Below are 27,862 nucleotides of genomic sequence, written 5' to 3'. Positions count from 1 at the left end.
CTTTCTTTCCCCCTCTGTCCCTATCCTCTCCTTAAAAAAGAAAAAAAATGATGGCAAAGATGGTGATGGTAGTGATGCAGTAATGATGATAGTGATGATGGTGATGGTGATGGTGATGATGGTGATGGTGGTGATGATGGTGATGGTGGTGACGATGGTGGTGATGATGGTGATGGTGGTGACGGTGGTGGTGATGGTGATGATGGTGGTGATGGTGGTGATGGTGATGATGGTGGTGATGGTGGTGGTGGTGGTGGTGATTGTGATGATGGTGGTGGTAGTGATGGTGATGGTGATAATGGTGATGGTGGTGATGATGGTGGTTATGATGATGATGGTGATGGTGGTGACGGTGGTGGTGATGATGGTGGTGATGGTGATGGTGGTGATGCTGGTGATGATGATGATGGTGGTGATGGTGGTGATGGTGGTGGTAATGATGGTGGTGATGGTGGTGATGATGGTGATGGTGGTGATGGTGGTGGTGATGATGGTGGTGATGGTGACGGTGGTGATGATGATGATGGTGGTGATGGTGGTGATGGTGATTGTGATGATGATGGTGATGATGGTGATGGTGGTGGTGACGGTGGTGCTGATGATGGTGGTGATGGTGATGGTGGTGGTGATGGTGGTGATAATGATGGGGTGGTGATGGTGGTGATGGTGGTGGTGATGATGGTGATGATGGTGATGGTGGTGACGGTGGTGGTGATGATGGTGGTGATGGTGACAGTGGTGATGATGATGATGGTGGTGATGATGGTGATGGTGGTGATGATGGTGGTGACGGTGGTGCTGATGATGGTGGTGGTGATGGTGGTGGTGATGGTGGTGATGATGGTGATGGTGGTGACGATGGTGGTGATGATGGTGATGGTGGTGACGGTGGTGGTAATGGTGATGATGATGGTGATGGTGGTGATGGTGATGATGGTGGTGATGGTGGTGGTGGTGGTGGTGATGGTGATGATAGTGATGGTGGTGATGATGGTGGTGATGATGATGATGGTGATGGTGGTGATGGTGGTGGTAATGATGATGGTCGTGATGGTGGTGATGATGGTGATGGTGACGGTGGTGGTGATGGTGACGGTGGTGATGATGATGATGGTGGTGATGGTGGTGATGGTGATTGTGATGATGGTGATGATGGTGATGGTGGTGATGATGGTGGTGACGGTGGTGTTGATGATGGTGGTGATGGTGATGGTGGTGGTGATGGTGGTGATAATGATGGGGTGGTGATGGTGGTGGTGATGGTGATGATGTAGATGGTGGTGACAGTGGTGGTGGTGATGGTGATGGTGGTGATGATGATGATGATGATGGTGATGGTGGTGCTGATGATGGTGGTGATGGTGGTGATAGTGATGGGGTGGTGATGGTGGTGATGATGATGGGGTGGTGATGGTGGTGGTGATGGTGATGATGTAGATGGTGGTGACAGTGGTGGTGGTGATGGTGATGGTGGTGATGATGATGATGATGATGATGATGATGGTGGTGATAGTGATGGTGGTGGTGATGATGGTGATGGTGATGGGGTGGTGATGGTGGTGATGGTGGTGCTGATGATGGTGGTGATGGTGATGGTGGTGGTGATGGTGGTGATAGTGATGGGGTGGTGATGGTGGTGATGGTGGTGGTGATGGTGGTGATGATGATGATGATGATGGTGGCGATGGTGATTGTGGTGATGATGGTGATGATGGTGATGGTGGTGATGATGGTGGTGATGGTGGTGCTAATGATGGTGGTGATGGTGATGGTGGTGGTGATGGTGGTGATAGTGATGGGGTGGTGATGGTGGTGATGATGGTGATGGTGCTGATGGTGGTGACGGTGGTGGTGATGATGGTGATGGTGGTGACGGTGGTGGTGATGGTGATGATGATGGTGATGGTGGTGATGGTGATGATGGTGGTGATGGTGGTGGTGGTGGTGGTGATGGTGATGATGGTGGTGGTAGTGATGGTGATGGTGATGATAGTGATGGTGGTGATGATGGTGGTGATGATGATGATGGTGATGGTGGTGATGGTGGTGGTCATGATGATGGTCGTGATGGTGGTGATGATGATGATGGTGGTGATGGTGGTGATGGTGATTGTGATGATGATGGTGATGATGGTGATGGTGGTGGTGATGGTGGTGACAGTGGTGCTGATGATGGTGGTGATGGTGATGGTGGTGGTGATGGTAGTGATAATGATGGGGTGGTGATGGTGGTGATGGTGGTGTTGATGATGGTGATGATGGTGATGGTGGTGACGGTGGTGGTGATGATGGTGGTGATGGTGACAGTGGTGATGATGATGATGGTGGTGATGATGGTGATGGTGGTGATGATGGTGGTGACGGTGGTGCTGATGATGGTGGTGATGGTGGTGGTGATGGTGATTGTGGTGATGATGGTGATGATGGTGATGGTGGTGATGATGGTGGTGATGGTGGTGCTGATGATGGTGGTGATGGTGATGGTGGTGGTGATGGTGGTGATAGTGATGGGGTGGTGATGGTGGTGATGATGGTGATGGTGCTGATGGTGGTGACGGTGGTGGTGATGATGGTGGTGATGGTGATGGTGGTGGTGATGGTGATGGTGGTGATGATGATGATGGTGGTGGTGATGATGGTGATAGTGATGGTGGTGGTGATGATGGTGATGGTGATGGGGTGGTGATGGTGGTGATGGTGGTGCTGATGATGGTGGTGATGGTGATGGTGGTGGTGATGGTGGTGATAGTGATGGGGTGGTGATGGTGGTGATGGTGGTGGTGATGGTGGTGATGATGATGATGATGATGGTGGCGATGGTGATTGTGGTGATGATGGTGATGATGGTGATGGTGGTGATGATGGTGGTGATGGTGGTGCTAATGATGGTGGTGATGGTGATGGTGGTGGTGATGGTGGTGATAGTGATGGGGTGGTGATGGTGGTGATGATGGTGATGGTGCTGATGGTGGTGACGGTGGTGGTGATGATGGTGGTGGTGGTGATGGTGGTGATAGTGATGGGGTGGTGATGGTGGTGATGATGGTGATGGTGGTGATGGTGATGACGGTGGTGGTGATGATGGTGGTGATGGTGATGACGGTGGTGGTGATGATGGTGGTGATGGTGATGATGGTGGTGGTGATGATGGTGGTGATGGTGATGATGGTGATTGTGGTGATGATGGTGATGATGGTGGTGATGGTGGTAATGGTGATGATGGTGATGGTGATGGTGGTGGTGATGATGGTGATGGTGATGGTGGTGGTGATGATGGTGATGATGGTGGTGATGGTGGTAATGGTGATGATGGTGATAGTGATGGTGGTGGTGATGGTGGTGATGGTGGTGATGGTGGTGGTAGTGATGGTGATGGTGATGATGGTGGTCGTGATGGTGGTCATGGTGATGGTGGTGGTGATGGCAGTAGTGATGGTGGTGAGGGTGGTGGTGGTAGTGATGGTGATGGTGGTGATGGTGGTGATGGTGGTGATGGGATGATAGGACTTTGTAGGGTGAATGTGAGGGTTGAATGAGTACATACTATAGTCTTTATAGGGTGCCTATAAAAGACAGTGGTCCCTAAAGATGCCAGCTCTTGTAATGGCAATTACTGTCACCAAGAGATAAAAGCACTTCTTGATGGTCACAGAGCGGTAGGACCAGAGGCCCAAACATCCCTACTACCATTTCCAGCTCATCACATAGTCAAACAAATTCAAGTGTCAGAAGTTGAATAAAGGTTGGAACACACATGACCCTGAATCAATATGGAACCTATTGTAATATTCCTCTGCTGGTACAGGAGGTACACCCGACCTCTGGGAGGCCTCAGGGTCATCACTGGAGGCACAGGCTCCCATTGTCTGGGAGAGTCAGTAGAGAAAATGAGGACTCTGGGATGCATCTGCACAGCACAGACGTGTGATAGCCTGGTGCAGTTTAAGAGATGAGTAGGCCCTGGATAGGAACTTGTTTATCAGTCACTTGACTCATAAAAGTTGAGTAGGGGCAAGCCAGGGCACCCCTGGAGCTTTGTAGCTCAGCTGAGGACTGCAGGTAGAGGGCACAGCCTAGAGGTAGATGGCTAGAGATGAGAGGCAGCACACAGTGTCCTGGGGATACCCCCACCCCTACCTCTGCTCACCCCAAGCCACTCCAGCCTCCAAACGGCAGCCAAGAAGGATCTTGAAAATGTAAGATCACGCCAGTCTCTTCAGAGAATGCTTCAACAGCTCCCCACTCCCCTTGGAAAAATCCAAACACTTGAGCAGCCCGGCTGTGGGCTGGCCCTGCCCACCTCTCTGAACCTTCCATCATCACATTCTGGCCACGCTGGCCTTTCCTCTACCTCGGGGCCTCTGCACACGCTGTTCCCTCTGCTAAACGCCGTTCCTCTTTCTTCACATGGCCAGCTCCTCTTCATGCAGCAGGTCCCAGCTTCAGCGTCGCCCCCGCGGGATACCCTCCCCGACCGCCTCCACCTATTCTCTACCCTGGCTTTGTGTCGCTTACCTTCCTGGTTGGCATCACTGTGGGGAACTACGTTATCTAGTGGCTCACAAAGATTTCTGGATATTTCTCCCACTTGAGTGAAGAAAAGTGCAGATCGGCTTGTCTCCCACTCGAGTGAGGGTGAGCTCGAAGAGGGCAAGGGCCGCGTCGCCCGGGTCACACTCTGCTCCCAAGGCCATTGACCCGTGGCTGGCACATGGTAGCGATTCAGTAAACGTTTGACCAGGAAGTGGCTGGAGCTGGAGCCCAGCACGCCCAAGGAAAGAGGAACAGTGGACGTAGTTTGTGGGGGTTTGTCTGCTTCCCTTCTCCCCACAACACATAACCCATAAGCTCCACGAAAAGTCACAGACTGTGTCTAACTCACTCACCATAGCACCCCCGACACCTTGTCCGGTACCTGGCATCCACAGACCGCCTGATAAATATGTGTTAAATATGTGTTTTCTCCCCAAGTGTGCTGGAGTTTCCTGTAACCACGCTTGAACCACGGTATCAAGGGTAGTACTTGGGCCACAGTAAGTAGACTCTTGTTGGATGTGTCACAGTTTCCCAAACAGGTCTCTATCCACACCTCCCTGAGGGCGCAGAGTTGATAGAGATCTTTTTTTCTTTTTTTATTATTTTATTTATTCATGAGAGACACAGAGAGAGAGAGGCAGAGAGACAGGCAGAGGGAGAAGCAGGCTCCACGCAGGGAGCTCGACGTGGGACTCGATCCCGGGACCCCGAGGTCACGCCCTGAGCCAGACAGATGCTCAACCGCTGAGCCGCCCAGGGATCCCCCCGATAGAGATCTTAAATTCAGTTTATTCCAGACCTGACTTACCTAACGACTGAAGAAATGGGAAGATGGAAAAAAAAAAAAAACAAAACCCTCATTTCCTGGGTAAATGTCTCTCAACAGAGGCATCAAAGCTGCCGGGAAGAACACAAGATGCTTGGGCTCCTGGAGGGGCTGTCAGGGGTCAGACCCTGGATCTAGCGACGTGGCCATTTAACATCTCCAAGACTCCACTTCCTCTTCTGGGAAATGGGCACCCGTGCAGTGAAGGGCTGACCGCCTACGGAGAAGCTTGGCGCTTGCCCCCGGCTCCCAGGGGCCGACTCCAAGCCCTTGGAATATTTCACCGGATACGCATCCTAGTGGGGGGGGGGGGGCTCGGGCCATCCTGCACAGCCTACAGACCCTCACGTCAACCTCTGGAGGGCTGGAACCTGAGGTCGACCCAGCAGACGGTCTGCCATGGCCCACGAGTGACACCACGGCTCCGGTGAGCCTCTCCGGCTGCGTGCCCGTCACAGCCCCCGTGCCCACACCTCCCGGGGAACAGGCCCGGCAGGAGCTTGCACCCCGTGCCTCCCGGATCCTGCCCTGTGCGCCTCTTCCCTTGGCTGAGCCTAATCCGTCTACTCTTGGGGTCAGAACCTTAACAGGGAAACAGCGACCTGCCTGGGTTCTCCGAGTCCTCCTTGCAGGTGGTGGGAACCGAGGGTGGTCCTGGGGACTCTGGAACCTTTCAGGCCCGCACTAGCACCTCCCTTGCTGCAGATCAGGAAAATGAGGTGCAGCTGGAGCGCAGGCCCCGCCTGGAATCCGAGTTCACCCCTAGGGTCTTCTGGCCGCTTGGTGGCTGTGTGGACACCTGGAGCTCTCCCGTCCGGGCGGGGGGACCCGAGGCTCATCATCCCTCCCTCCAGCCTCCCTCACTTCACCTGAGTCCTGCTGCCCCAAAGGATGAGCTTCCGGACACAGACCCCAAGGCGGGCCCGGGCACCACCTGCTCCGCGCACTGGGGTTTTACTCTTGCACCGATGCTAAACTCGATGCCCAGCCCCATTTCTAGCCCCAGGTAGCCGCGGGACCCCCGGCACTTGCCCCTGGGGAGCCCTGTTTCAGAGCTGAGAGGAGGAGGTACTGAATCCGGCGCTGCTGCAGACGGCCACCCGGTCTCCGCGGGTGGGGGAGTGACCTGTGGGGGACGCCAGGTCCAGGGCCCCACCCGCCTCGTGCAACCTGGAGCGGAGGACCCAGGGGCGAACAGGGCCGAACCCGGACGAGTCAGGCGGCCCCGCGGGCGAGGAGGGGCGGGAGGGCGGGAGGAAGCGGCGAGGGGTGGAGCGCACCTGCTGCTGGTCACGGCCTGCGAACCTGCGCGCTTGGAGCGCCCACCCCGCGGGGACCCAGGCAGGGAGAGGCCCTGCAAACCAGTCAAGAAATGAACGCACCAAGTGACCTCAGACACGATCGGCCCGAAGAAGGTAAAACAGCAACGACACACAAAGTGTTTGGGTTGGGGAAGGTCAGTGTTCAGGATCATTTTCAAAAAAGACAACGTCGTGACTCCCGTGCAGATTTAAAAAAAAAAAAAAAAGGACCCGCGTTAACGACTTCATTGGACCCGTTATTGGCGAGGGAACCAGGAGATGTTACAAGCGGCGCAAAGGGGAAAGCAAACAGCAGGCACCGCAGAGATGAGGAAGGGTAAAGTGAATTCGCAGATAGATTCGAAACCGGCTTCCTCCGTGTTGTGCAGCCGCGGGTGGACGTGGACGGCCGTGGAACCGCCCCGACGCGGTGCACCCGCCTGAACAAATGACTCTTCTGCGTGGCCGCGGGCGCTCAGCTCATACCCCACAAACAGCTCCGAGGCGACGGGAGGAGGGGAGTCAGATGGCGGGAAGGGTGACCTGGTGACTGGCGGGAAGGATGACAGGGTGACCGATGAGCGACAGTTTCCACCGGAGGCGCCCCAAGGCCTTTGGCTTGTTCCTGCGCTGCTGGTGACATAAACCACTGCTGAGCAGGGACGGCTGAGCCAAGACGCTGCCCAGGAGTTCGGGGCAGGGGTGTGGGGAGAAGCCTCCGCAGGGGGCGGGGGGGGGGGAGCCGTAGGTGAGGAGATTGCGGAGCAGGGGAGGGGCCAGGTGTGCTTAAGGAACTGAACGGTGGGTGGCAAGGCCGTGACAAGGGACCACATGTGGACACAGGTGGGAAGAGCTGCCACAGCCACAGGTGGGACGGGGCCAGGGCCGCAGAGCGCAGACGGAGATTTGGTCCTAAAAACCAAGGGAAGCCCTAGGGAACCCTGAGCAAGGAAGGAGCAGGATCTCACTTAACGTTTTATTTATTTTTTTTTAAGATTTTATTTATTTATTCATGAGAGACACACAGAGAGAGGCAGAGACACAGGCAGAGGGAGACACAGGCTCCATGCAGGGAGCCCAACGCGGGACTCGATCCCGGGACCCCGGGGTCACGCCCTGAGCCAGAGGCAGACGCTCCACCGCTGAGCCCCCCGGGCGCCCCTCACTGAATGTTTTAAAACCTCTTTGGCCCCCACAACTGCAGCAACCAGACCCCCGGGAACGTGGCCAGGAGCCCCCGTCACTGGATGACCTGAGTAAAATCCCCGACACGCGTTAGGTGTAGGAAAGCCGTGCTTACGCCCTTTTAGGAACTTTCTCCTTCTGCAAAATCTGTATGTTTCTGTGTGTGAGTGTTAGAATTCCGTTTAAAAAGAAAAAAGTTGGGGATCCCTGGGTGGCGCCGCGGTTTGGCGCCTGCCTTTGGCCCAGGGCGCGATCCTGGAGACCCCGGATCGAATCCCATGTCGGGCTCTCGGTGCATGGAGCCTGCTTCTCCCTCTGCCTGTGTCTCTGCCTCTCTCTCTCTCTCCCTCTGTTACTATCATAAATAAATAAAAATTAAAAAAAAAAAAAAAAAAAAAAAAAAAAAAGAAAAAAGTTGGGCAGCCCGGGTGGCTCAGCGGTTTAGCACTGCCTGGGGCCTGGGCCCGATCCCCTCCTCGGGCTCCCTGCACATTGGGGAGTCTGCTGCTCCCTCTGCCCTTCACCCAGCCCGAGCTCGCTCTCTCTCTGACTCTCAAATAAATAAATAAATAAAATCTTGGAGATCCCAGGGTGGCTCAGCGATTTAGCGCCGCCTTCAGCCCAGGGCATGATCCTGGAGACCTGGGATCGAGTCCCACGTCGGTTCCCGACACGGAGCCTGCTTCGCCCTCTGCCTGAGCCTCTGCCTCTCTCTCTCTCTCTCTCTGTGTCTATCATAAATAAATAAATAAATAAATAAATAAATAAATAAATAAATAAATAAATCTTTCAATAAATAAATAAATAAAATCTTAAAAAAAAAGTTAGGTTCAGAAGGGCAGGGAGGTCACCAGGGTTCCACGTACAGGGACGGGGCCAGGCCAACTGCCAAGAGCGGTGGGCACAGCACGACAGGGTGATGTCCCCAGGCTGGAATCTGAGTCCAGCCTGCAGCCTGGGGGCCGAGGAGCCCGAGCTGCCCGCGGCCTAGTTCGTTGTGTCGGCTCCGGGGACGGGACGCTGGGCTGCCCCTGCTCACTCCTCCTCAACGCTGGGCCCAGGACGCTGCTGCTGGCTTGGCCTTGGCCTTCCGGTTCCCAGAAGGAGGAAGCGCTATTATTATTTGATTAATTCACAAAACAAAGACCTGCCTGGGGCAATTTTGCTTGAAGTAAGGTTCGTGGATAAGGGGGCAGCAGCATCCCTGTCGTTTAGCACCAGCCTCGCAGGGAAGCTCCGGCCCCTGCCTCACTTCCTCAGAAGCTGGCGAGGCCAGGGGTGCTGAGAGGGGCGGGGGGATTGGCGATGACCACCCCTCCTTCTGGAGCTGCTCTAAGACTCCCCCTTTGAGTTTCTGCCCCAGGGACAATTGACACAAGGTTGAGAGAAGGATGTGGGTTTGGGGTTTGGCCCCCTCGCTTCTGCAACCCAGCTGAGGCGCCCCTGAACCTGCCTGGCCCGGCCGTGGGGTGGGGGCCGTGGGGTGGGGCGACACTCCATCCGAAAGCCCAGGCCCTGAGCCCCCAAGGGCAGCCTTGAGAAGTGGGCGGGACCCCGGGAACTGGGGGCAGGGGGAAGGGGACAGCGCCGGGGTCCCCCCTTCACTGTCATCACAGGAACCTCACCTGCAGCTGGAGACAGAAGCCTGGGGTGAGCTCCAGCCCCCACCCCGGGACCTGAGCCCGAGGCTCTGCAGGCCTGGCCCCCCACTGCCCCAAAGGAGCTGTTTGAAGTCTTTCTGAAAAGTGGGCTCTGCTGGGGAAGACCCGGCGGCAGTCGTGTCACCAAGAACAACGGACCCTTTCGATCCAGGAGCTGGTGACCACAGCCCCATGGCCTGAGGACTCCTTGCAATCACAATGTCTAGGTTGGCCTCGACCTCCACTGGCCTGAGGACCCCCCCCCACCAAGGGACCTGCGGAGTGTCCTGTTCCCTCCTGCCTCTGGAGAACCCGAGATTCGGGCAGCAGACACCTGAGAGAGCCCACCCCGCCCCACAGCACCCCCAGACCCGGTCCAGCCTCACAGGTCTGCGCCCCCCTCCCCACTATGAGAAAGGAGGCAAAGGCCTCAAACAGAGTTGTGGTGTGAGGCCCTGCGGCAGCAGAGCGAGGCCCAGTTCCTCCCCGATTCCAGGTGCCCTCAGCCGGGGCCTGGCTCTCCCGGCCAGCCCTAGGGACGCCCCGACCCCTCGCTCCCCGCAGGACATGGGGTGGCCTCAGGACGTGCGTCCCCCCACGTGCGTTCCCTGCTGATGATTTCCTCTTTCCTGTTCCCTCTCGGCCTTCCCTTGCGTCCCGCGGAGCGCCCTGCCATGTGCTAGGTGGGTGCTGCAGATTCACGAATCACTGGGTGAAGCCCATTCGACCTTTGGATTTACACGGAAGAATTTCGGTTCTTTAAACACCACTTAGACGTGCGGTTTCAGGCTTCTGATGGAAAATATTTGGTGCCTCTGCTCCACGGCGTGTGGGGATGTTCAGCGCTCTACTGGCGTCACCAACTCCCACAGTGACCAGGGAAGACCTTTCTGGATGGCCTGCATACGGGATCCATAGCAGACAATTGCTGCCCCCCCCCCCCCCCACAATCTCGGCTCAGCTGTTCTCTCCTGCCCTGCACAAATTTTTTTTTAAGATTTTTTCTCTATTTATTCATGAGAGACACAGGCAGAAGGAGAAGCTGGCTCCCCGCAGGGAGCCCGACGTGGGGCTCGATCCCAGGACCCCGGGGTCACGCCCTGAGCCGGAGGCAGACGCTCAACCGCTGAGCCTCACAGGCACCCCTGCCCCAGACAACTTCATCCAGAAGCAGAGCCAAGACACAAATGCAAGGTCAGCCTCTTTCCTTCCGTGCCAGCAGGTCTCAAGGGTCACTGCGCAGCCAGAAAGCCCAGGTGGATGCCTCCATCTCTCAGCCCCTCCTCTCTCAAGCCCTCGTCTCCGGTGAGCTGAGCGTGAGCTGAGCGGCTGCAGCGCCCGGAGCTCAGGAGGCTGGCAAGCGATGCCCTGCAGAGGCAAGCCTCCCGCCTCGGCTTGAGGGACAGGATGGTGCAGGGGGGAGGAAAATTCCCTCCACTTCTTAGGGTCCCTGGCAACACGGGGGCGGGGGGGGGGCTGCAAATGAAGCGACAAAGACAGATTATCGGAGAAAAGCACACATGTCAATTTCACGTGAGTTTTACAGGACGCGGGAGCCTTGGTAAGGAAACGGAGACCGAAAGAAACGGTCAAACCAGTGTTTTTATGCTACTTTGATGAAGAGCGGACAGTCGTGGGAAGACACAACGGGGCAGAGGCGTGCGCGCTCAGGGTAGTGAACTGGGGGAGACCTAGCGAGGCCTGCTCGCTCAGATCCCTCTGTCCTGAGGACGGGCCCTTCTGCCGGGTATAGGGAGGGCCCCTCTCCCATGAAGGGCCCGTGACCCGCCTCAGAGTGCCACCCGCGCCCGCCAGCTGAGGCTTGGGGGGTTTCTGGGAGAACGAATGGAGAATTAGAATTTCTGAATGAAGCAGCTGAGGTGAGAGAAATCGTGAACAGAGGAGGAAAATGAACCAACTTGAGGTTTTTTTTGTTTGTTTGTTTTTGTTTTTGTTTTTTTAAGATTTTATTTATTTATTCGAGAGAGAGAGAGAGAGAGGCAGAGACACAGGCAGAGGCAGGAGCAGGCTCCATGCAGGGAGCCTGATGCGGTACTCGATCCCGGGACTCCAGGATCACGCCCTGGGCCGAAGGCAGGCGCCAAACCGCTGAGCCACCCAGGGATGCCCCTATTTTTATTTTATTTTATTTATTTATTTATTTATTTATTTATTTATTTATTTATTTATTTATTACGACTTGAGGTTTTTAAAGGGTCACTGCAGCTGCGGGGTTGAGAATGGCCTGGACGGGGGTAAGGGAGAGCTGAGAGACCAGCTGAGAGCCTACAACCTCCAGCCTCCGGGACACAGGTGTCTCCTGCACCACACATGACCACCCCCCGGGTATGCCTTGTGCAGTCTGCGCTCTGCTCTCCCAGCCACCCCTCCCTGGGCTCAGCAAGGCCCGGCCGGCCCGGTGAGCATCCTCCGAGCTTTCCAGTGCACACAGTGGTGCCTGAGGCTTCTCGTGGGACAGTTTTAAGCATGTGGCGCTTCAGTCCCACAAAACAAGGCTGCCGATAAGACTGGAAAGAACCAGAGCAGAAGTTCTGCTGTCGCGGAGTTCGGGCACCTGCTGTCCCGGGCTGAGCTGCGGCCTCCCCAAACACATAGGTTGGGGCCCTAATCCTCAGCAGCTCAGGAGGGGACCTTCTTTGGATGTAGGGCCTTTAATTACGGGGGTAATTAAGTTCAAATGAGGTCAGTAGGGTGGGTCCTGAGCCAGTCTGACCGGTGTCCTTGTAAGAGGAGTCAGGACCTGGACACATGCAGAGGGGAGGCCACGTGAAGACGTGGAGAAGACAACCACCCACGAGCACAGGAGGGGCCTCAGAAGAAAGCAACCCTGCAGGCGCCTTGACCCCGACGTCCAGCCTCCACAGCTGTGAGACAATGACTCTCTGCTGTTTCTGCCCCCGGGGCTGTGGTCCTTTGTGACGGCTGCCCCAGGAGCCAACACACCCGCCACGGGAGGACTTAGGACCCACGGCTCCTAACGCCCCAGGCGAGTCGACAATACACGTCTTCAGTCTAACTGTTGTCATTTTATCTGGACCCACACCTCCTCCCAAGGCGTTGCCCTCATTGAAAAGCCAAGGAACGTCCAATGCCAGCCCGGAGCTGGTCGCGCCGTCGCTTCCCGCAGACACCTCCTGGATGAACGCGGGGACAATGGGGCAGCAACAGTAGGGAGCAGCGAAACAGAGTAGACGCCTATTGGACAAGCGTTTGCAGAACACCTACTATGTGCCGGGTCCTGCTCTAGGGGCTGGGGTCACAGCCGCGAACAGGACGGGTCTTCTGTCTCTCGTGGGGGTGACATTCTGGAGTGGGGGGAGCAGAGAGCAAACCATAGACACGTGACACAAGGAGGTGATGCTACGCTGCTCGTGGGCCAGTCCCAGCTACTCACCGAGCGGCGCCGTGGCCCGGGACCCGCCCGGGGAGCAAAGCATCCTCCTCCGGTCCAGCTACAGCCCCGTCAGCCGCTCTACTAGCGTTCAAGGGTGCCACAACCTTGGTGGCGAAAATCAAGACCGAGTCTCACCGTTCTGGAAGCCGGGAGTCCACGTCACAGCATCGGGAAGGCCGTGGGGAGGATCCTTCCCTGCTTCGAGCCTCTCGGGGCCGCCAGCACCCTTTGGCGTCCCTCGGCGTGGAGCTCGCCGCCGCATGTCTTTACACCCTGCTCTCCCCGGGCGTCCCTGGTCCAAATCTCCCTCTTGTACAAATGCCAGTCGTCGGATGATCGGAAGCCACCCAGGTCCAGGATGGCCGCGTTTTATCGATGACGTCTGCCAAAATCTACTTGCAAATAAGGTCCCGGCCACAAGAACCAGGGGTTTGAATGCACCTTTTGGGAAGACACGGTCAACCCACGACAGCCACTACCTGGTTTTGCCTGCTTCGTGAGCAAGATCACGGTGAGTTTGAGGGTCAGGAGTAGGGGCGCCCCGGGGGCTCGGCCGGTGAAGCGCGGCCTAGGGCTCAGGTCATGACCCCAGGCTCCTGGGATGGAATCCCGCATCCAGCTCCCTGCTCAGGGGAGCCTGCTCCTCCCTCTGCCCCTCCCGCTCCCCCTGCTAGTTCTCTCTGTCAAATACGTAAAATCCTTAAAAAATGTAAAAAAAATAATATGTCAACTATATTTTAATTAAAAAAAAAGTCAGGAATATATCTATTCTTGGAATGCAATTAATTCTGCTCATCATTTTGGGATCTGTTTTGTTGTTTGTTTGTTTTTTCTTAAAGTCGGCTCCATCGCGGGGCTTGAATTCATGAGCCTGAGATCAAGGGTCACTGGCCCTGCCCACTGGGCCGGCTGGCGGCCTGGATCTCCTTTTCTTTTTTTTTTTTTTTGGATCTTCTTTCTAAATGAGCCAGAAGAACGCCATCGCAGCGACGTCCACATTCGGGGGGCCTGGAGTAATATCCTGCCTTTGAACCGCTCTCTCTCCTACCCAGGATCTCTCTGTGATCATTTTTGATCGCACAGAAAAGCCGGCCGCGGTCAGGGAGCGCGCACGTGTGTGCCTGCTGCCTGGATGCTGCTGGGATTGTGGAGCTGCTGCTCCTCTGGTTTGGGTTATCTCTCCCTCTACCTCATCTCTCTGCTAATCAACATTCTCCGGCCCCACGCTGCTGTGGGTCGACGCCAGCGCCCTGAGCCGACGCGGGGTTGGAGGCCGGCGCCCTGCGCCGTGGAGCCTGGGCGCCCGCAGGGTCGGCTCCCCCGGGCCGGGACCCACGGCGGCCTAGAGCCTCAACGGGCTGGGGGGTGCCAGAGGGGCCCGCGGGCCTCGCTCGGGGCTGCCTGGGCCAGGCCCACGGCCCACCCCTCACCCGGAGAAGAGCCGAACCCCCGGGCGCAGAGAGGAGGACCAGGAATGCACAGATTTTCCCGCCTGTTTGACAACCTCAACCCCCTCCCTCCCACCGGCGCCCCTGCACGCAGCCTGACTCAGGAGCCTTCGCACACCCTTACACGCGCAACACGCGGGCGGGGCTCCACCCGGACGGCCAGAGGGTTTCACTGGGTCCTTTCAGTTGAGGCCAAACACCCTCTCTCCATCGGGGAAAAATCCCATTTTCACAAGTGCTTTTGCTCAAGGGATGGGAAGCCCCGGGACGGCTGAAGCCCAGCCCGGCGCGGTTTCTCGCTTCTCCCTGCCAAGCCGGTTTTTCAGAAAAGCCGAAGCCGCGGAGCCACTCACGGGTTTCTTTTGATACTTGGAGATCAAAGATTAATAAACTCCATCGCACCCGGGCCGGGCTTCCAGGGCGTTCTCCGTGCGGCCGTGGCGGTGAGGCCTGGCCGCCATCAGCAGCTCGCGGTGGGGGGGACCCACGGTGACCCCAAGGGTGACCGGCTCGGCCGAGCTCCCCGCGAGTCCAGCCGCAAACCCGCGCCTGGGAGCCGAGAAGCGGGAGGCCTGTGCCGGGAGGAGGGACCACGAGGGCAGGCTCCTTCCTCCCGGGAGCACAGTGTGCAAGTGCTGGGCTCTGCCTGCGTCCCGGACGGGGCGGCGGGCGGGATTCTTCCCCGGGCCCAGCCCCAGGCTTGAGCGGAATCGGGGTCCTTGACCTTGGATGGGGGAAAATCACACCTTTATTTCCACTAACTTCTCACTGGGATTCGGCCTTTGTTTCTGTCACCAGGGCAGGCAATGAGCCGTAGCGTGGTCTGTCCCCGACGGAATCCCCAGGACCATGTGCCCCAGGCCGATCGTCCTCGTCCTCGCAGAGGCCTCCCGAAATCTTTTACATGCGTCCCTCGTCACTTGTGACTTAAAGCAGTGAATTGACCGTCTGACACTTAATTCCTAATAAAGCAGCGCTGATTGTACCATACAGCATACGCCTGCCTGATATTTTAATAACTGAGTTCTGATGTAATTCTGTCCTGTAAAGCGCCTCTTTTTATTATTTTTACATGTGGCAAAACCCACATGACATAAATTTTACTATCCTAACCATTTTTAAGTGTACAGTTCAACGGGGGGCTCCTGCGGGGCTCAGTCTGTGACGCGTCACCACCCCGGGGTCCCAGGGTCAAGCCCCACGTGGGGCTCCCTGCCCAGCGGGGAGTCTGCTTCTCTCTGCCCTCCTGCCCCCCTCCTGGTGTCCCCTCCCCGCTCGTGCTCTCTTTCTCCCTCTCCCAAATAAATTAAATATTTTTTTAAAAAGTCAGGAATATATCTATTCTATCTATATCTATTTAAAATCTTAAAAAAAAAAAAGGGATGCCTGGGTGGCTCAATGGTTTAGCACCGCCTTCAGTCCAGGGCGTGACCTTGGGGTCCCGGGTTCGAGTCCCGCATCGGGCTCCCTGAGTGGAGCCTGCTTCTCCCTCTGCCTGTGTCTCTGCCTCTCTCTGTGTGTCTCTCATGAATAAATAAATAAAATCTTTTTTTTTAAATGTGTACAGTTCAATGGTATTAAACACATTCACACCGTTGTGCAACCACCACCACCATCCACCCCCGGAACTCTCTCTGTCTTACAAAACCAGAACGATGCCCCCATAAACACCGGCTCCCGTTCTCTCCTCTCGCTGCAGCCCCCACCTGCCTTCCTGTCGCTGTGAATTGGGTTATTCTAGGAACCTCACATGGGTGGAATCACACAGTCTCTGTGGTTCTGTGACAGGCTCATTTCATGGGTGTAGCGTCCTCCAAGTCCATCCCTGGCGCCGGGCGACAACTTCTTGAGGCTGACTGATACCCCACTGCTGTGTGTAGACCACGCTTTGTTTATTCATTCACCTACCGCCGCACGCTTGGATTGGACGTGATTAGTTTTCTTTGTAGTCCCATTTGGGTTTTTTTTTATAAAGATTTTTTTAAATTTATTTATGATAGACATAGAGAGAGAGAGAGAGAGGCAGAGACACAGGCAGAGGGAGAAGCAGGCTCCATGCCAAAAGCCCGACGCAGGACTCGATCCCGGGACTCCAGGATCGCACCCTGAGCCAAAGGCAGGCGCTAAACCGCTGAGCCACCCAGGGATCCCCTGTTTTTTTTTTAATATTTTGTTTATTTATTTGAGAGCGAGCGAGCGCTCAGGGGCACAAGCAGGGGGAGCAGCGGAGGGAGAGGGAGAGGCAGGCTCCCCACAGAGCCGACGCGGGGCTCAATCTCAGGACCCCATGATCATGACCTGAGCCCAAGGCCAACCGATTGAGCCCCACAGGCACCCCTGTCATCCCATGTGTTTTATTACAAGCTTTTTAAAACATTATCTAGAGACGGGGTCCATGGGCTTCCCCAACCACCAGACGGACGCAGGTGCAGCACGCACAAGGCAAAGAAGCCTAGGGAGACACATGTTAGAAAGATGGGCCCAGAGAAGAGAAAGCACGTGGCCAAGGTCACCCCGTCGGGCCTCAGGCCCAGCTCAGTCAGCCCCCGGAGCCCCCCTGGATGCTGTGACTTCCCCAGTGAACTCAGACGACGTGGAGTCTGGCTCCCCCGGACACCCGCTGCCCTTCCAGTGGGCCTGAAGGGAGTGAAGACATTTCCATCTCGGGACCCAGGTAGGGGTCAGTGTCCGCAGGTGGAGGGGCCTGCCCGCCCCCCACTCCCATTTCTTGGGAGGTGCCCACTGCGTCTGGGTCTTCACTCAGCCTCTCTCGGACCCTCCCCCCGGGATCCCAGGGCCACGAGACCCAGAGGAACCCCCGGGGGCCTCCTTGGGAGCCAGTGGCGAGGGCCCCAAGCCCCAAGCCTGAGCAAACTACTGGAACATTGTCCGTCCCACCTGACAGCGGGAGAGAGCCAGGGTCCAAACCCCACGTGAAGTCACGCTGTCAACTGCGTCCCACTCCTCGTATAAACTCCCGGCCCCTGGGATCCTCCGGTGTAGCAACCTTCCCCTCGGAAAAAGTGGAGAACCAGGACCATTCAGGCTGCCGAGGGAGACTCGGGAAGTGCCACGTCCTGCCATCGCAGCATGAGCTTTCCCTTCCTCAGGTGCCCAGAGGGTTAACCAGCAGCTCAAGTCCCCGCACCGTGGGTGTGCAAGCGCTTCACTTCCCCGCAAGCCCGCGGGGAGGGCCGTGACTGCCCCTGCTCCACAGGGAGCACGGAGCCCAGAGCCCCGGTGACCGGCAAGAGTCACACAGCTGGTGAGCGGCTTGGACTGTGACCTCGGGTCGTCTGCACGTCCTCTTTCTAGAACATAAGCCTCAAGTTGCAACAAGGGACGAAGGCCCCGAATGTCTGTGGGTTTCTCCACGAGAACTTCTGCTTTCACCTCGTTTAGAAAATAGGCAAGAGTTCAAGGAGCGAATTAAGAGTCAAGAGCCCAGATTCCAGAAATATTCAGATTCACTGGAGATCAGAGAAATGCAAATTAAAGCCACGTTAGGAGGGAGCATTTTACACTCATCAGAATGGCAGAAATGAGGAAGGCCGAGATGAGAGGCTGGGCGTGGGACGGGGCAGAGGCAGGAGAGCCAGGCGGGAAGTGCCCCAGCCTGGAGCCACCCCGCCCCGCATTTCCCAGCTGCTCCTATGGGGCACCTTCCTACAGGGCAGGATTGCCCTGAGGGCTCCACCCGCCGTGGGCCCAGGTGCTGGGAAGGACGCCCACGCCAAGAAGGGCCCCACGGACACAGCGCGGGGCACCTGCAGCCCCCGCAGGGGGGGGGGGGGCGTCACCAGGACCCCAGTGCCCAGGACGGCCGAGGACTCTAAGGCCAGCGCTCCATTAACGGTTGGATAAAGACGTGTTTGTGAGTGGAATGGGGAGAGGAAAGAGCTCAGGCCCTGCTTGATGCGACGTCGAATTCCGAAAAAAATGGGAAAATCTTGGAAATCGTGGCAACACAGAAGGAAGGAAAATTAAGTGTGTGTCCACTGCCTGAGCCAGCTCTCTCACTCAGACGCGGCTCAGAGAGGGTCCTCCTCGGGCTCACGACGGGTAAACCTGGTGCACGCTGGACATTTGCAGGGGAGACACAGGATACAACAGCCCAGCAGTTAGAAGTGGTCACCCAGGGGCGCCTGGGGGGCTCGGGTGAGCGTCAGACCCTTGATTTTGGCTCAGGTCCGGATCTCAGGGTCCTGGGACCGAGCCCCGCCTCGGGGTTGCCCTCAGCACGGTGTCTGCTTGAAATTTTCTCTCTGCCTCTCCCCCTCCTCCCCCAACCACCACCCCCATCGGCATCCTCTCTCTCTCAAATAAATAAATAAATAATATCTTTTTTTTTTAAAGATTTTATTTATTTATTCATGAGAGACATAGAGAGAGAGAGGCACAGACATAGGCAGAGGAAGAGTCAGGCTCCACGCGGGGAGCCTGACATGGGACTCAATCCTGGGTCTCCAGGATCATGCCCTGGGCCGAAGGCGGCGTTAAACCGCTGAGCCACCTGGGCTGCCCAATAATATCATTTTTTAATGATTTTTATTCTTAAAAACAATGACTTTTATTCTTGAGAGACAGAGAGCATGAGGGGCAGGGGGAGGGAAAGACGGACTCCTCCCTGAGTGGGGAGCCCACGAGGGGCTTGATCCCAAGACCCTGAGATCATGACCCAAGCCAAAGGAAGACATGAAACTGATGGAGCCACTCAGGAACACGAATAAATACATTTTAAAAGAAGAAGAAGAAGGAGAAGGAGAAGGAGAAGGAGAAGGAGAAGGAGAAGGAGAAGGAGAAGGAGAAGGAGAAGGAGAAGGAGAAGGAGAAGAAGGAGAAGAAGTCACCCAGAGCACAGCTCTGCAAATCCTTTTATAAAAGGCCAGAGAGTAGATGCTTTAGGCTTTGGGACATGAGGTCTCTGCTGCAGCCTTAGATGATATGCAAATGAACGGGCGGGGCTGTTCCCAGGGAACTATGGATATTGAAATTTGAATTTCATATAATTTGTGTGTCACAAAATGTTATTCTTCTTTTGATTTTTTTTTTCTCCCCAACCATTTAAAAATCTTCGATTGCACAGAAACTGCCCAGAGACCGCCGTGGCCCAGATCTTGTTGAGCCCTGTTCTAGATGTGTACCCATAACACGGCAAATTCTAACGACACAGCGAAGGAAGCCGGTGATGTCGGGCAGATGAGGGAGAGAGACGACCACGCACCCTAGTTTTCCAGAGACAGACTAGTTTACCCCAAGTTGTCCCACGAATTAATCGCCTCTCTTTTACTCTCAAAAGCCCCAGATGCGGTGATGAATTATATGCACCCCTCCACCTGGTTAGACCATCATTCTTCTTTTATAAATTAAAAACATGTTCACTACTGTACCCTAACATCTAGAGCGGGGGTCAGCAGTTATTTTTCCTGTAAAGGGCCAGACAGTAAACATTTTAGGCCTTGTGCCTTGAAGCCGATGCAGCTTGAGAACAGCTGTAGACAACGTATAAATGGATGAACGTGACCAGGCACCACTAAAACTTACTGATGGACACTGAAATTTGAATTTCATCTATCACAAAACATTCTTCTTTTGATTTTGTTCCAACGAATTAACTATGTAAAAACCATTTTAAGCTCATGTGTTGTACAAAAGCTGACAACGGGCTATAGTTTGTTGACCTTTGGCCAAGAATCACACCTAGCACCTGGTAAGCACTGTATGAATATCCGGTTTTGCTGAATACACTCACTGAGCAACTGTGCATGTTTTGCAAGAATAGGTACAAATTTAAGGACAGATAGCAGACGCCTGAGTGAGGGTCCTGGGGGAAGGTGGGAGGGGATTGGGATTAGGAATATATGGGGAAAATAATGAAATAAGAGAGACTTTACTCAAATATTAGAGGATGATGGATCATGAACTGCAGGGGGTGGTAAACTCAACCCCACTTCTGAGGCCCAGAAAGAAAATGGAAAAGACAAAGAAAGGAGGGCCCTGATGCTGGAGAGCCTCAATTTGAAATCCAAATTGCTGTCAGTATCGGGTGACCAGGAGTAAGTTTAAGCTCTCCGAGGTTCTCTGTATGATGCAACTAAAGGCAATACCTGCTTTGCAGAGCCATTGGCGGGTTACATGAACCCATCCAGGCAAAGCACTTGGAACCATGTCTAGCCCTTAGTAAATGGTCAATAACTGTTATAATGTTGTGGTTGTTTTCTATAAAGAATAGAGAGGGGCACCCGGTGGGCTCAGCGGTTGAACATCTGCCTTTGGCTCAGAGCATGATCCTGGGGTCCGGGATCGAGTCCCACATCGGGCTCCCTGCATGGAGCCTGCTTCTCCCTCTGCTTGAGTCTCTGCCCCTCTCTCTGTGTCTCTCATGAATAAATAAATAAAATCTTTAAAAAAAAAAAAAAAAAAAGAATAGAGCAGCCCAGGTGGCTCAGCAGTTTAGCACCCTGGGTCTAGGGCATGATCCTGGAGACCCGGGATCGAGTCCCACGTCAGGCTCCCTGCATGGAGCCTGCTTCTCCCTCTGCCTGTGTCTCTGCCTCTCTCTCTGTTTGTGTGTCTCTCATGAATAAATAAATAAAATCTTTAAAAAAAAAAAAGAGTTGAGAAAAACTTGTTGGGGGGGTGAGCAAAATGGGTGAAGGTAGTGAGAGGTCCAAGTTTCCTATGAAGAAATGAATAAGCCATGGGGATGAAGGGCACAGCACAGGGAATATAGTCAACGGTATTTGAAAAGTGCCGCAGGGTGACAGATGGTAGCTACACGGGTGAGCGCAGCATAGTGTAGACTTGTCCAATCACTATGTTGTACACATGAAACCAACGTAACACCATGTGTCAACTGTACAATAAATAAAGGCAAATAAATAAGATAACTAAAAGCAATTGTTCCCCAGCGATCCAAGTAAGGTGATTAGAGGGGATTAAGAGGACAGGTTCTGGAGCCAAGAATCCCAGCTCTGCCAGGTACTGGCTGTGTGACCTTGGCCAAGATACACGGCCTCTCTGTGCTTTAGTTTCCTTAGCTGGGAAATGTTGATAATAGTCGTACTTCCCTGATAGGTTTGAGGTCAGAATTATTCAAAACAGGGCCTACCATATAAGTGCTCAAATAAATTATTATGTTATCATGCTGGACCCTTAATTTCTGCCCCAGGAAAAGTGATAAAAGGAGTCAGAACAAAAACCCCCTGTGAAATACTCCAAAATGTCCCAGGAGGTGGCTGTGGACTCTGAGCAAAAATTCTGCTGAGAAAACCTCTAACACGAAAGACAAGACCAAAACAAACAAACAGGAAATAATTATCCTGATGAAGTAGACATAATGTTGTGTGCATGAAAGCATCAAGGAAACTATCATTAATGTTCTCAGAGAGTTAAATGAAAATATTACTTCTGTGTGAAAAGAACAGTCGCTATAATTGGGGAGAAATCAACAAATAGGAAAAATCTTTGGGAAAATAAAAACATAGTTGCTGCAAATTTCTTTTAAATATTTTATTTATTTATTTATTTATTTGAGAGAGAGAGAGCATGTGAGAGAGGGGGAGAGCACAAGCAGGAGGAGAGGCAGGAAGAGAAGCAGGCTCCCTGCTGAGCAGGGAGACCAATGCAGGGCTCCACTCCAGGACCCTGGGCTTATGACCCAAGCCAAAGGCAGACACTTAACTGACTGAGCCACCCAGGTGTCCCGAAAATTTTTTAAAAAGCCAATAGAGGGCAGCCCAGGTGGCTCAGCGGTTTAGCACCACCTTCAGCCCAGGGCGTGATCCTAGAGACCCGCCCAGGATAGAGTCCCGTGTCGGGCTCCCTGCATGGAGCCTGCTTCTCCCTCTGCCTGTGTCTCTGCCTCTCTTTCTGTGTGTCTCTCATGAATAAATAAATAAAATATTTTAAAATAAATAAAAATAAATAAATAAATAAATAAATAAATAAAATAAAAAATAAAAAATAAAATAAAAAACCGATAGAAGGATTGAAGGTAAAGTTGAGAAGTTCCACAGAAAGTAGAATGAAAAGGAAAATTCGCACAACAGAAGAAAAAAGATTTTCTTTTAAAAAATGGTGGATCATTGCAGGAGATTCAGCAGCTAGCTAATAGAAATTCCAGAAAGAGAGAACCAAGAAAACAGTAGGGAGGGGATCCCTGGGTGGCTCAACGGTTTGGCGCCTGCCTTTGGCCCAGGGCACGATCCTGGAGTCCTGGGATCGAGTCCCGCGTCGGGCTCCCGGCATGGAGCCTGCTTCTCCCTCCTCCTGTGTCTCTGCCTCTCTCTCTCTCTCTCTCTCTCTCTATGTCTATCATAAATAGATAAATAAATCTTTAAAAAAAAAACAGGAAATAATTGTTTATGTAATACTAGAACAAGCTTTTCTAGAACTGAAGAACTAGAATATCAAGAAGGAAAAGATTAAAAAAAAAAAAGAAGAATGAAAAGATCACCATATGCCCAGGACAATGAACAAAAAAAGTCATTGTCTTGAATTTCAGGCTGTGGGTGATAAGGGGAGGATTACGAATGTTTCCAGAAAGAACATGCAGATTATATGAATGACCAAGAATGCAATAGACTGCTCAAACAAAACGAGAGAAGCTACAGCATGGTGGAAAATGTCTTCAAAGTGCTGAGGAAACGGACACCTGGGTGGCTCAGCAGTTTAGTGCCTGCCTTCGGCCCAGGGCATGATCCTGGAGTCCCGGGATCAAGTCCCACATCAGGCTCCCTGTGTAGAGCCTGCTTCTCCGCCTCTCTCTCTCTCTCCCTCTCTCTCTGTCTCTCATTAATAAATAAATAAAATCTTTAAAAAAAAGTGCTGAGGAAAAAATGACTTTCAGCCTAAAATTCTATATGCAACCAGACTATCAGTCAAGTGTGACCACGGAATAAAGCCATTCTCAGACATGTAAAGATGTTCCACGATGACAGTTGACAGATTTGGCTATAGGGAAAACCTTGAGAGATTTATACAGCGTTTTGAGGGTGTAGGGAGATTTGGATGTTCAAAGACAACAAAACAAGTGGAAAAAACAAGGCAATTATTAACTCCAGGAAAAAGGAAAAGTTGCACAAGAAAGAATACTTCTTGGCTCAGTATTGAACAAAGTTTATTTAGTTATAATAATGAAAATATTGAAAGTGTACTTAACTAAAAATTATGATATATTAAGAGGACGGAGGAAATGATTCAGGAGTGTTTGTGAGATGAAAACCCTCACTGATCATAAAAAGAAGTCAACAGATATTTTTTATTTTTTTTTATTTATTTATTTTTTAATTTATGATAGTCACACAGAGAGAGAGAGAGAGAGGCAGAGACATAGGCAGAAGGAGAAGCAGGCTTCATGCAGGCTCCATGCACCAGGAGCCTGACGTGGGATTCGATCCCAGGTCTCCAGGATCACGCCCTGGGCCAAAGGCAGGCGCCAAACCGCTGCGCCACCCAGGGATCCCAGAAGTCAACAGATAATCTCTAAAATGAATGAATCAAAACATTACAGAATAGATTCATTATCTAAATATATGTAAGTATATATATGAAGAGAACAAGGGACTGCAGTTTTTGTTGTTGGTATTTTTGTACTAATTGGCTGTTTACAAAGAAAATAATTAAAAAAACCTAACACCTAGGCCATACAGGGAGGCATACCTTAACTTTGGCAGATTCTAAGACTAAAAAGAAAGTAAATTGTGATGAAATAAAAAATAGCTTGCCTTGATATTATACATTTTTACCTTTCAAAAATGCTTGTGATAACCATAGTACCAATGAGTATACCAAATGCCCAAATTCTAGTTTCTAAATATCTTTTCAGACTAAAAGGAATCAGAGCTCTTTAGAGGAATGGCTGATTCCAGGGATGGTGCAGGGAAAGTATAAGGTGAACCTGGAACATCTTGTGCCAGAGAGCAAGAACATGCTCAGAGGCTAATAGGGACACATTAAAAGGACCCAAAGCTAGCTTAAGGGGCTCCCCAGGCCTCTGACTCTTGATCTCAGCTCAGGTCTTAATCTCAGGGTCATGAGTTCAAGCCCCATGTTGGGCTCCTCACTGCGTTTGGAGAGTACTTGAATAATTTTTTTTTTAATTCATGAGAAACATGAGAGAGAGACAGATACAGAGACAGAGACAGAGGTAAAGGGAGAAGCAGGTTCCATGCCCAATAAATTTTTTTAATTAAAAAAAGGAGAGGGCAGCCCGGGTGGCCCAGCGGTTCAGCGTCACCTTGGGCCCAGGGCCTGATCCTGGGGCCCAGGGATTGAGTCCCACGTCAGGTTCCCTGCATGGAGCCTGCTTCTCCCTCTGCCTGTGTCTCTGCCTCTGTGTGTGTGTGTGTGTGTGTGTGTGTGTGTGTGTGTCTCGTGAATAAATGAATAAAATCTTTTTTTTTTTTAAATGGAAAGAATAAAATTTTGTGTTAGCATTGGAGGTGACTATCATGACAACCTATCCTGAAAGTTGATAGAAAGGTATTTAGAAGGAATTGTTGTTCATCCCCAAGAACTTGATGAAGTTCTTCTTTACAAAAGATTGTAGATGAATGACAGCATTTTAAAATTTGCCATTTTGTGGGGATCCCCGGGTGGCTCAGCAGTTTAGCGCCTGCCTTTGGCCTGGGGCGTGGTCCTGGAGTCCCGGAATTGAGTCCCACGTCGGGTTCCCTGCAGGGAGCCTGCTTTTCCCTCTGCCTGTGTCTCTGCCTCTGTGTGTGTGTGTGTTTGTCTCATGAATAAATAAATAAAATCTAAAATAAATAAATTAATTAATTTAATTAAATTAAATTTGCCACTTTGCAAACCCCAATGAAGTACCTGCACCAGGCAAACATCATCAGGGGATGCTTAACCCATTAAGTGAAAGGCTGTAGGCAAATGGGATATTTGCCTGTGCCAAAGTATCATCTGGAAATTGTAATGCTGTGTGAATATATAAAATACACATATCATTACTATTAACAGGGCTGTGATTTATGTATATTGTTTTATACGTATAGAGGAGGAATGATAAAGCAAATGTGACACCTTTTAGCAGTTGGTGAATCTGTCCAAAGATTACACAAGAGTTGTTTCAACTATTCTTACAACTTTATCATTAGGTTTTAAACTATTTCAGAGGGGTGCCTGGCTGGCTCAGTCGGAGGAGTACGCAACTCTTGATCTCTGGGTCATGAGCTCAGGCCCCATGTTGGGTGCAGAGATTATGTACATATGCACATACATATGTAAACAAAAAAAATAAATTATTTCAGAGTAAAAAATTTTAGAAAAATCTAAGTCAAACCTAGACCAGCTGGAGAGGCAGCTTCTAATTTTGGTGGGACCTAAACACACATGGACTAAGAGGAAAGTAAATCTTGATAAAGTCGGTCTTATTTAAATACTTTTATTATCTTGGTATTTCTTGCAGCATTCAAGAAGGCATGGAGAGCTCCGGCCTGTACACCTTCTGGGGCGGGCAGAGCCAGGAATCTGATGGGGGAAGAGGGAGGTGGAGGTGGGACCTGGTGAGAACTGGAGCCCGTTCCCAGACACTCTGCTTCCCTGCCCAGGGTCCTTTCTTCCCAGTTGAGACTCCTCGTCCGTATACTGGAAGCCAGCACCCCAAAGAGCTGGCGGGGAGCCCCTTGGTCCCTCAGCATCTGCCTAGCACCGACACTCGCGGGCTCTGTCTCCCGGGATCGTCTTCCAATCGTTCCGTCCCTGCCCGCACTGGATTACAGATGCTCCGCACCCGCTGCGGCTGGTTTTCTTCTTTGTCGCGTGTCTCTACCCCGTAGTTTTGGCGCAAGTGCCGGATGAGGCGTGACAGCTCCGTATAGCCTTTCTGATCCATGGTCTTCAGAAAGCAGTTAATAAGTGCTCAGAGGAGAAGGGCTGGGTAAGAACGGGTATGCTGGGCCTTCAACAATCCTCCAGCCTGATGTGTACGGCTGGGAACGGCCGGGTGGGCAAGCCGGGAGGACCTACAAGACACAGCTCAGACGTGCAGGACGTTTGACAGGCCCCGCCGAGGGGCTGAGGCCCAGAGACGAGCTCCAGGGACAGGGGCCGGCTCCACTGCCCGGCCTCCCTCCGGCCTTATCGTGGATTCTCTCCCCGAAGGAGGCTGTTCTCTGGAAGTCCGAGTTCGCTGGTCTCTCAAGGTTTTGTCCCCGTTTGACGTTTCCCCAGTTTCTGCAGCCCAGCTGCCCCCACCCAGGGCTGGCATCCAAGGCCCACGGAGCTGCCCACACGAGACGCCTCAGTCTCAACCCCGGCACAGAGAGGCCCAGGGAGGAGGACAGGACGCAGCCTCGGGGGCTGATACACCCAGAGAGCAATTCCCGGGCTGGGTGGCATGCCGGGGCAAGTGTGTGACCTCGGCGAGGTCACACGGCTTCTGAGCCTCCATTTCTTTTTTTTTTTTTTTTTTTTTTAATTTTTTTTTTTATTTTTATTTATTTATGATAGTCACAGAGAGAGAGAGAGAGAGAGGCAGAGACACAGGCAGAGGGAGAAGCAGGCTCCATGCACCGGGAGCCCGACGTGGGATTCGATCCCGGGTCTCCAGGATCGCGCCCTGGGCCGAAGGCAGGCGCCAAACCGCTGCGCCACCCAGGGATCCCTCCATTTCTTCTTCTGCAAAATGGAGAGACAATAAAACTAACTTCTCCCTTCCCTCCCCCCCCAAAAACTGGCTGAGTGGATTAATTCAGATGACTGGGGCCTCCACACTTCCTCTAGTGCTTTAAAATGTTCGTGACCGTCAGGGGCCACATGTCCAACTCTGCGCGAAGGGCTGTCCCTGGGGGCAGGTAAGGGTTCCTCGTTCCGTCTTCTTCACGCTCTCTTCCCTTACCTCTGCAAACTGATTCAGGCATAATCCGGTTATGCGAACAGCAGGCACCTGGACCTGCCGGCCTAAATATTTATTCCCTGGGAGGTTGTGAGGACAAGGCAGTGCAGCTTCTCCACCGCAGAGCCAGACTGCCTGGGTTCAAACCCTGGTTCCACCCTTTACTGGCCCTATGAGCTTGGCCAAGGCGTGTCCTAATATAGAAGTATAGCATTGGGACGCCTGGGTGGCCCAGTGGTGCAGCGTCTGCCTTCGACTTAGGGCACCCCCCTGGGGTCCTGAGATCGAGTCCTGCATCAGGTTCCCCACAGGGAGCCTGCTTCTCCCTCTGCCTGTGTCTCTGCCTCTCTCTCTGTGTCTCTCATGAATAAATAAATCTTAAAAAAAAAAGAGAGAGAGAGAGAGAGAGCGGGAAAAGTATAGTAATATTAGAGACCTGTAGCTGGAACATGTCAGCATTAAAGTTAGGGCTCGACACTGGCTGTTATTCTGTATGTTGGCAAATTGAACACCAATAAAATCTTAAAAAAAAAAAAAAAAAAAAAAGTTAGGGCTCGAATCCCAGGTCCACCGTTGATGACCTGGGTGACCTTATGCAAGATGCCTAACTCCTCCGTGTCTGGTTTCCTCCCCACCTGTACATGCAGGCAGTGTCAACAGT

The 27,862-nt window shown here is 52.8% G+C and overlaps 1 pseudogene; it reads right to left on the bottom strand.

The window, feature by feature from the left end:
• Nucleotides 1–158: 158 nt before the first annotated feature.
• LOC119876036 lies at nt 159–26,199 on the bottom strand (annotated as a pseudogene).
• Between the last annotated feature and the right edge of the window lie 1,663 nt (nt 26,200–27,862).

This window comes from Canis lupus, chromosome 2 (assembly GCF_011100685.1).
Source record: "Canis lupus familiaris isolate Mischka breed German Shepherd chromosome 2, alternate assembly UU_Cfam_GSD_1.0, whole genome shotgun sequence".
Lineage (NCBI taxonomy): Eukaryota > Metazoa > Chordata > Mammalia > Carnivora > Canidae > Canis > Canis lupus.
The sequence above is the reverse complement of the archived record's forward strand: the minus strand, read 5'-3'. Positions and strand labels throughout refer to the sequence as shown.